Below are 8,860 nucleotides of genomic sequence, written 5' to 3'. Positions count from 1 at the left end.
AGAAATCCGCCTGCCTCTGCCTCCCAAGTGCTGGGATTAAAGGTGTGCGCCACCACCGCCCGGCTTCTGTTTTCTTTTATTACTATCAGATGTTATAAATAGTATTCCATTAAAACTTTTAGACATTTAATTTATGAGTATGTGTGTATGCCTGGATGTATGTAGAGCAGCAAGTGCACACAAGTACCTCCCAAGGCCTGAAGAATGTTCTGGACCCCTCAGAGCTTGAGTTACAGACAGTTCTGAATTGCCTGATATGGACGATTAGGAAATGAACCCAGGTCCTCTACAACAGAAGCAGCAAGAGCTTCTAACCACTGAGCCATCCCTCTAGCCCCTGCACAGTATCCTTACTTGTATGCCTATGAGTTTACTCTGTTATTCTTCTAGATGGTCTATCAGGCTGGTGTGGAGTTCTGGTGATCCTCCTGCCTCAAGTTCCTGAGTGCTGGGATGACAAATGTGAATTACAGGGCCCAGGCTGAATCTATCTTCTGCATGCTTGAGCACACAGTTTTGTCCTAGGAGGCTGTGCACCATGAAACTCTCTCTCATAGATGTCTAGATCTCTGAGACAAAAACAAAACAGCAATAACAAAAACAAAACAAAAACCAAAAAACCAACCCTTCTTTATTAAGTAGCCAGCCTCAGATACGTTGTTACAATAACAGAAGTCAGCCGGGTAGATTTGCACCCCCCTGCTCTTTTCAGCACTTGAGGGAAAGTCTAATCTTGCATCTCAACATTAGCTTCCACACTGCCTTATTGAAAAGACCTGTCTTTCCAATTATTTCCATGAGAAAAAGATGAGGATGGAAGACAAGGAGCTGAGGAGAAAAGGAGGGGTGTAAGGAAGGGAAGTGACGTTTTTAAACTCGCTGTCCACTGTCATTGCTCTCCAGTTGTATATTTGCAGTGAGTAATTGGGTCCTCCTTTGAAATGATTTCTGCATCATGTTCTGCAGATAAACATGAACATTTCTCATCATTTAAGACAATTATAAACATCCACAGCATAGCCAAACCTGTTTAAGGAAGATGTGCTTCAAAGCAGCAAATGTGACCTTCTTATTTTTCCACACAAAATGCAACAACTTCATTATTCTTCACACAGCTTCTGTGAATTTGACTCCGTAACATACAGGAACTGAAAACCTGCCACCAAACACCAAGTAAACAGAAAACAATCTGGAGAGATGTCTGTGACCTTCCTTTGACTGTCACCTAAGAATCATACAGATAGATTAGCTGGTCTCACAGGGGATTATAGGCAGGGAGAGTTTCCCAGAAAGGGACTCCGGAACCAGGACAGAGAATAACAAGCACATTTTTCAAAAGGCAGCCACCTAAAGCAAACAATTTTCAGTTGTTTACAGTGTGGGAAGAAACATGGGCCTCCCATTGGGCCTCCCATTGGGCCTCCCATTGGTGTTTCCACTTCAGGTGCACACATTACACACACAGAGACACACAGACACACACAGACACTCACACACATACACGAGTACACGCGTACAGGCACACACACACGAACACACAAACCAGACATTACACATGTTGCAAATTACACATATCACAAGCCTATCATACACAAAGAGGTGCATCACAGACATGCACACACATGCATTCATCTACACCTATCATATGTACTCACATGCATACATGCACAGGCACATATGGACACACACACACATTCCTCACTGCTGTTAGTATACTTCCTAAAAAATTTACAACTAGGAAGAAATATAAAGGCCAACAGAATTTGCTTTAACTGCAAAGGAACAACAGAATTTATTGACCAAATTTAAACACAATAGTTAAAATGGCAACATTGTATTTTCATTGTAAGATGAATGAAAGAAGAGAGCCGGTCCAACCTGTTTACATTTGTTAAAAGAGTGACTATCAAAACCAGCAACATGCACAGTAGTACATATGCACAAAATGGAATTATATCAACAAATATACAAAATATTCAAAATAAAAATATTTACAGGTTTAAAAATATAAACATTGATTCATCTATCCCATCAGACCATCAGAGTAGCGAAGGGAAAAGTACCCTATTGGGGTTTAGAACCCTTCTTAGAAGTAGGTTTGGAAAGCAGAGAGTTCATTCTAGGACACTAATTTTTTATATTTTTCAGGGAATTAAGATTCTATTATAAAAATAGTATCTATAAACCTACCAGTTACTAGCGACTTTCCTCTTGTGCACAAAAGGGACACAGCCACGCCCTGTTCTCAGAGGCTCGCCTGGCAGGAAGACTACTAGAGAAGCGGAGTTTCTGCTTGGGTTTCCTTGGCCACTGCTCCTAAACCACCTGCACTTTCTTATATTATGCTGAGATGCTGCCTGGGAACCAGACAGGCAATCTGAAGTTCAGCGGGGGCTGGCAGGTTGCTGATAACAAATGAAACCCACGGGGCTTTAAGGTTGGAGCCATTGTCACTGATATTCTTCTTAAATCCACCACTATCAATCAGATCGGTTCTGCTAAATTTATTCTGGAGGCAACAAAAATCTTCAGCAGTTATTTATCAGGCAGTAAGAGCATTTGTTAAAACTAACTAGCTACCAGGGCAGTGTCACAGGTGCCAGAATTGTGCACACATGATAATGCTGTGCCCCACCCCTCGTGCCCCTGTGCTATAAATGCTGTGTTTACCCGCCACGCCTCGTGCTATTGGGCACATATATTCTAATATTTCTACTTTAGTTTATTAAATGACTCAGATTTGAAGATGTCTGAGACAGTTGAATGCATCTCAAAGAACCAGGAGCTAGGGCTGCATTAGAAATATGTGTTCTGTATTATAGAGGAGAAAGTTAATTATTAATACCCCTCTTAGTTCCTCCCAGCTTACGATTCAGCAGAGTAAGAAGTGGCATTGATTCTCCCACTGTGTCCCATGACACTGGGGCAGGGAAAAGTTGACCAAAGGCAGGTAACATGTGGGTGAGTAAAATAATCTTGTTAGTTGTGATATTGATGCAATTTCAAACTAATTTTCTCTAAATACTGAGAAAGGCAACTCACTGGGATCAAAGAGAAAAGAAACGAGGTCAAAGCCTAGTGGATTCCACACTGAAATTGCTTTTCTGGCTATATTATTGGCAAAACAGAGATAAGATTATATAGTCCCTAAGTACAATCTAAATAACTGGAGGCTATGACCCCAGATTTTAACTGGCCTAGATAGGAAAAAGCTTACTTATCCCTGGATCAACCTTTTAGACTTGAAATATAGGTTGTTTTTTTTTTTTTTTTTTTTTTTATGAAGACCATTGATGACTATTTAAAAACCAAGTTCAGTTTTAATGGAAATAATAATTTAAATGACATCCACCATCATAAAAGTGGACTTGGATTTTCATAGTTCATAGTTGAGAACTTCAGCTGAGTTCTTAATTAAAATGAGCAATTTAAAAGGTGAGTGGGGGCTGAGGAAAAAAGTCTCCAACTCAAGCCTGTGCTGTGGAGTCAGGTTCAAGGCTACCCCTGTTACTCAAAGCATGACTCAGGCCCAGGACCTTTAACCTTCTCAAGAACCAGTTTCTTCCTCTGGAAAATGTAGCCAAAGCAAACCAGAAAACCCTGTAAAACAAGGCGAGGAGCATCATTTATTTCTAACACTGCAGGAATGGCCTCTGGATGTTGGCAGGACTAGCCATAAAATCATAGCATGTGCTCAATAAATATCAGTTGAGTGAACTAATAAACTGGAAGTTGTAGGTCAAGATTCCAGGGCCACTGAGGAAACAGGATGGACGGCTTATGATGGAAGGTACTTGCATCTGGAATTCTGAGTTAGACCGGGGCAGAGGAAGACTGAGCTGCTCCCTGTTTAAGTAGACAACAGACAAAAGGTGATGGTGGAGAAACTGGGGCCCTTGTGAACTGAAGTTGTGAGTATAAAATGGCACATCTGCTATGGGAAGCAGTGTGAACGGTCTGCAAAGACTTAAAAATGAAATTACTGTAAGGTCCAGCAATTTCACTTCTGGGTATTATCTAAAAGGCTTGAGGTTGGAGTCTTGAAAAGATATTTCCCATCCTCATCTACACCGGGGCATTATTCACCATAACCAAGACACAGTACCGTGTCTATTGACAGGTGACTAGACATGGAGAGTGGAGTATACCTGCTGCACAATGGAGCCAGCTTCCAGAAAGGGAGAACTCTTAAATACATGACAGGGTGGCTTGTTGTATCTGGAGAGGTTGTGCTCAGTGAGATGAAAAAAAAAAAAAACATAAAAGCATAAAACCTTCCAGACCCCCTTGTTTTGAGGTATCTAAAACAGTCCAATGCCTGGAATCAGAGAGCAGAAGGCTAGTGGAAGACAGCATGAAGAATTGCTGGACTGTCAGCAATAAAGTGGCCATTACTCTAGGATGCATAAACTCTAAACATAAGCTATAAGCAGTGTGCCTATAGTCACATGCACTGCATTGTACACGTGACAACTAAAAAGGACAGACTTCATGCTGAATGTTCCTCCTACAATGAAAATAACCCAGAATACTCAGAACAAGGCTAGTCTAGGTTTAAGGCAGGAAAACAAGTGAAGCGTGCCTGGAATGGCCAAAATCCTATCAGGGAAGGAGCGTTGCCATGGCAACAGAAGAGACTTCTGTCTGTACTTTCCATGTTAAATCCCTAGAAGGAGAGGGTGCTCTGATGTTTGCCTGTGGACCCCAGAGGAGCAGGGAGCTGCAGGTTTCCCTGTGTGTCACACAAAGCTAACGTCATCAGTTTGTACTCGAGTTGGCTTTTCCTGTTAGAAGCAAAGCAAGGTCAATGTCGTGCTACCACAGGACATTAAACGGTAGTCCTGCCCCAGAGACTAGGAAAGGAGATACAGAGAAAGTCTGCCATGAAGAAGAGACAAAAAGTTTGAATTAAAGTCCTACCAGGGAAACAATTTCACTTCATTTGGCTGGGAAAGGGGTGGAGTAACTCTCAGTAGTGATCCCAGGAGCATGGCCACACAGGAGTTGTAGAAGCATTTATGTGGCTTGATTGACACCCACTCTGCTCCAACATACAAACTATTTTAAGTAATACATACAAAGATGAGATGGGTTTTAATGATTATTGAGAAAATCCAGTAACAACACAGCGACATGTAGCCTCCACCTGCACTTGTTTTTTATTGAGTATTGGATACAGTACATGCCCTGGAGATAAGGGTTGCATTGGATTCAAGTCAATATCATAGAAACTGCTATCTGACAGCAGGAGGCTTTGTGACACTTTAATCTTCCCTGTTTTAATTCAAAAAAGAACTCCTCTTCCTAATTCAATTCTGAAAGCACCTTTTGAAGGCTTCCTCTGTCTGCAGGCGGAGCACTCACTTCCTTTCTAAGTACTATTGTTGTAACACACTATAACCATCACCTGAGCGGAAGCCCCAGAGACTCACTCTAGAACTGACAGCCGCTGAAAGTCTTGAGATCAGGGCCAGATGACACAATCAATGACCACTCTGACGACACACTAGCACCGGGAAGAGCTCCTGGGTGACTCCCTTCTGCCACATAGCATCTAAGAGACACTCTGCTAAGACCTTGCTTGTCCCATGCTAGTCCATAAAAAATTTTGTGTAGTAAATGGGAAATTTCTAAGGCTGAATTTACAAAAATAACTGAGTCCTTTCTTAGTGGCTAGGGAAGGGAGGGACCAAGGATTACTCGGTAGTTGAAATTTCTTATGCAGAGCTTTCTAACTGGCCATCCTGGCTACAGGGAGGGGGGTTGTGAGGTGGGAGTGGGGGAGGGGGCGGGGAGGGGGGCGGGGGGGAAGACAACTGAAAATTCTTGAGTTAATTTTTAAGCATTCACGAGGGAAGCAGAGTGTGAAAGACTGTTTAAGAAGATGTCTCAGTAGAGGCCGAGCACAGTGAGCCAAATCCTCCCATTCCCAAAGCAAGGCAGGCATTTATAATGGTTGAAATCGAGGGAGGAGCAAAACATGCTAACAGGGTCCAGAAGGCCAACTACATGGGGAGGGGCATACTCTCACTGTCCTCGAGCAGCAACCAACCAGGATGAACAAAATGGGAGAGATTAAATCACACGAGTCAACCCCCAGTGAAGAGCTTCCCCAGAGAGATGGAGACAAGGAAAACTCCAGAGAGTTTGGTCAGCAAAATCTCAACACCTGATAGGGCCTAGACCTTGACAATTGAGTCAGTTGAAGGGCTCTTTGCATATTGGTTTCAAGGAATCAAAACTAACTGAGATGAGTGAGAGAGCCCTTCAAGCTGGGCTAGACCTCGTCGCCACAGGTTAAACAGCTGAAACAGAACCAATGCATGTCAGTTGGCAGATAACTTTTTTGTGCAAAACGCACCTCAAAGAAGACCGGATGATCTTTATTCCATTGTTATTATGTGAAGCTATAAAAATTTATTTCCTCTTGTGATGATTTGAAATGCTGTAGCAAACAAAAATGTCTCCCACTCCCTGACAGAGAGAGAATAAGGGCAGAACTAAATTGGCTTTACGTTTTGTGTGTGTGTGTGTGTGTGTGTGTGTGTGTGTGTGTGTGTGTGTGTGTATGTTAGATATTAAAGACAGGCTGCCTTATGCAGAGCCATTAAACAGACAAATTCCTGCCCAACAATCGATTTGCTCTCATGTTAGGCAGTTCTTTGCCCAAAGAGCGCCAGCCCAATGGACTGTACGTACCAAGAACGCATCATTTGCTCATGTCTGACCTTTCTCTAAAAAAAAAAAAAAACAGCCAAGAGGCCTGCCCAATCCTCAGAAGGCTATCCAATAACACATTCATAAACACTTGCGTGTAAATCTAGAAGTTTCTTGCAAACACAGATAAGGCAAAGTAACCCCTGGCACAAGAAAGCAACTCAGATCCCTTTTCTGTGTTTGGAGAAGGCTGACCACTATCTCCACCTGCTAATGGCTAGGGACATTTCATTCCCGGTCAAGTCCTTTACTTGCCTGGCATGGCTGCTGTTCTTAAATGTACAGAGTAAAGGAGAAAAATCAGAGGGGAAGAAAAGTGCGGTGAAAAATATAAATAAAACATTTTAGGTCTTTTGCAAGTGATTAATTGCCAGGGGAAATGAAGGTAAATCTTGCTAAAAATTTCCTTCACTTACAAAGAGAGGATGGCATAGTGGTGAATGCACAGAGAAGCCCCCAGGTGGAAACACTTGAAGAGTGGCTCCTGGTGCTTTAGCAACCAGCTGCCATGACTCTGACAGTGTCTGGTCCCATTCTTCATATGTTACCTTTCCTACACTGAATGAGAACAAACAAGACCCAGCCATGGAGTCGTACAAAGGTGAATAGAATCTTTATAGGGAAAGCATAAGGAAAGAAAAGTTCCTTTGTCTTCCTGCTGGAAGTAAAATGTGCATTCTCTCTAGTTGTAGGAGAAAACAAATGCATTTGGGGTCTAAACACTTCTAGCAATATTAATCAAATTGAAAGTCTTTTCTCAAGGGCAGAAATAAATTTCAAAATATTGTCCAATCTCAACTATTTTGAGATGTCCTTTGTTAGTTTTTATGCAGATGCATTCCTGAGCATGGTTGAGATGCTTGTATGGTTTCTGATAATGAGTCTAGAATGCTTGGGGTGGGGACTACATGGGGGGGGGGGTTCTCATCTATAGACATAAGGAAATTAAAAAAAAAAAGCATTGCTTTGAGATGACAGCAAGGACCTGAGACAATACGGTGAAAGTAAACAATCTGACTAAGGTATGCAGCAGACCTCTGCCCCCTTCTTCTAGCCCCCCCCCGAATTGCTACAAATCAGAAATAGGAATAGGTTCCTCTGTGCTTTGTCAAGTTTTCCTTGATGGCCACTTATTTTTGCTTCCTTCATACTATTAAAATAAGTTTTCATATATTTAGCTTCTTTTTTTTCTTTTACAAAATATAACTAAAATCTTAAAACACAAAATAGCAGACCATTTCTTAGTCATCTCTCTAGAACCCGAATTACACTATCGTTCACACACATGCTGGGTCACTAGGATCTGTGCCATCTCTTGATGAGCCGCAGCACCTCTGGTAGAAGCTCTGGCCCTTGGAGTTAAATGCCCTGAAGTGCATCCACAGAAAAATATCAGTTTAATCAGCAGATCCTAATAGCATCCTACAAGCCCCTTCTCTGTATGGTTCAGACTGCCAAGGCTTCAAAGTGTCAGCTGAAACATTAGAAAGCATATATCCAATCAAACCTCTTCTCAAAAAGTAATTTAGTAGCATGTTTTACATACTTAGGTTTGGCAGTATCTTATGGAGAACACACCTGTCTCAGGCATAGGTTTATATAGCAAAAGTCAAAATAATAGTTTTAAACTTGTATTTTTCTATACAAATTTAAAACCTTGTATTTTTCTTGATATGTTCATTTTGGACATATCTTTGGAGAAATGGTTGGATCCAACCTTTTATAAACCAGGTAAAATTTCTGGTTTGGGCTGAGAAGCTGACTCTTAACCAAGGCCAGGAAAACCACTGTTCAAGGGCATCAATACTATATATATGTACATACATATATATGTGTATGTGTATGTGTGTGTGTGTGTGTTTGTGTGTGTGTGCAAAGAATCCTAATAAATCAAAAGCAGCACTGCCCCAGGCTATAGTACATAAAGAACATACATGTCCTCATATCCAGCTATAAGACCAGACTTTATATCCTATATAATCGACGGGTTGAAAAATGTTAGGCGTGAGATAAACTGTAAAATATGCATTAGCTATACATAAGAAGGTTGAAGTTTACAAACGTCAAAATACTGTGTAATTAGCATTTAGTGAGATCTTTCCCTGATCCTGAATTTTGCACCAAGAGGGAGGAGTGTATCCAA

The sequence above is a fragment of the Mastomys coucha genome, unplaced genomic scaffold (genome assembly GCF_008632895.1).
Source record: "Mastomys coucha isolate ucsf_1 unplaced genomic scaffold, UCSF_Mcou_1 pScaffold9, whole genome shotgun sequence".
Classification (NCBI taxonomy): Eukaryota; Metazoa; Chordata; class Mammalia; order Rodentia; family Muridae; genus Mastomys; species Mastomys coucha.
This window is presented reverse-complemented; position numbering follows the sequence as displayed.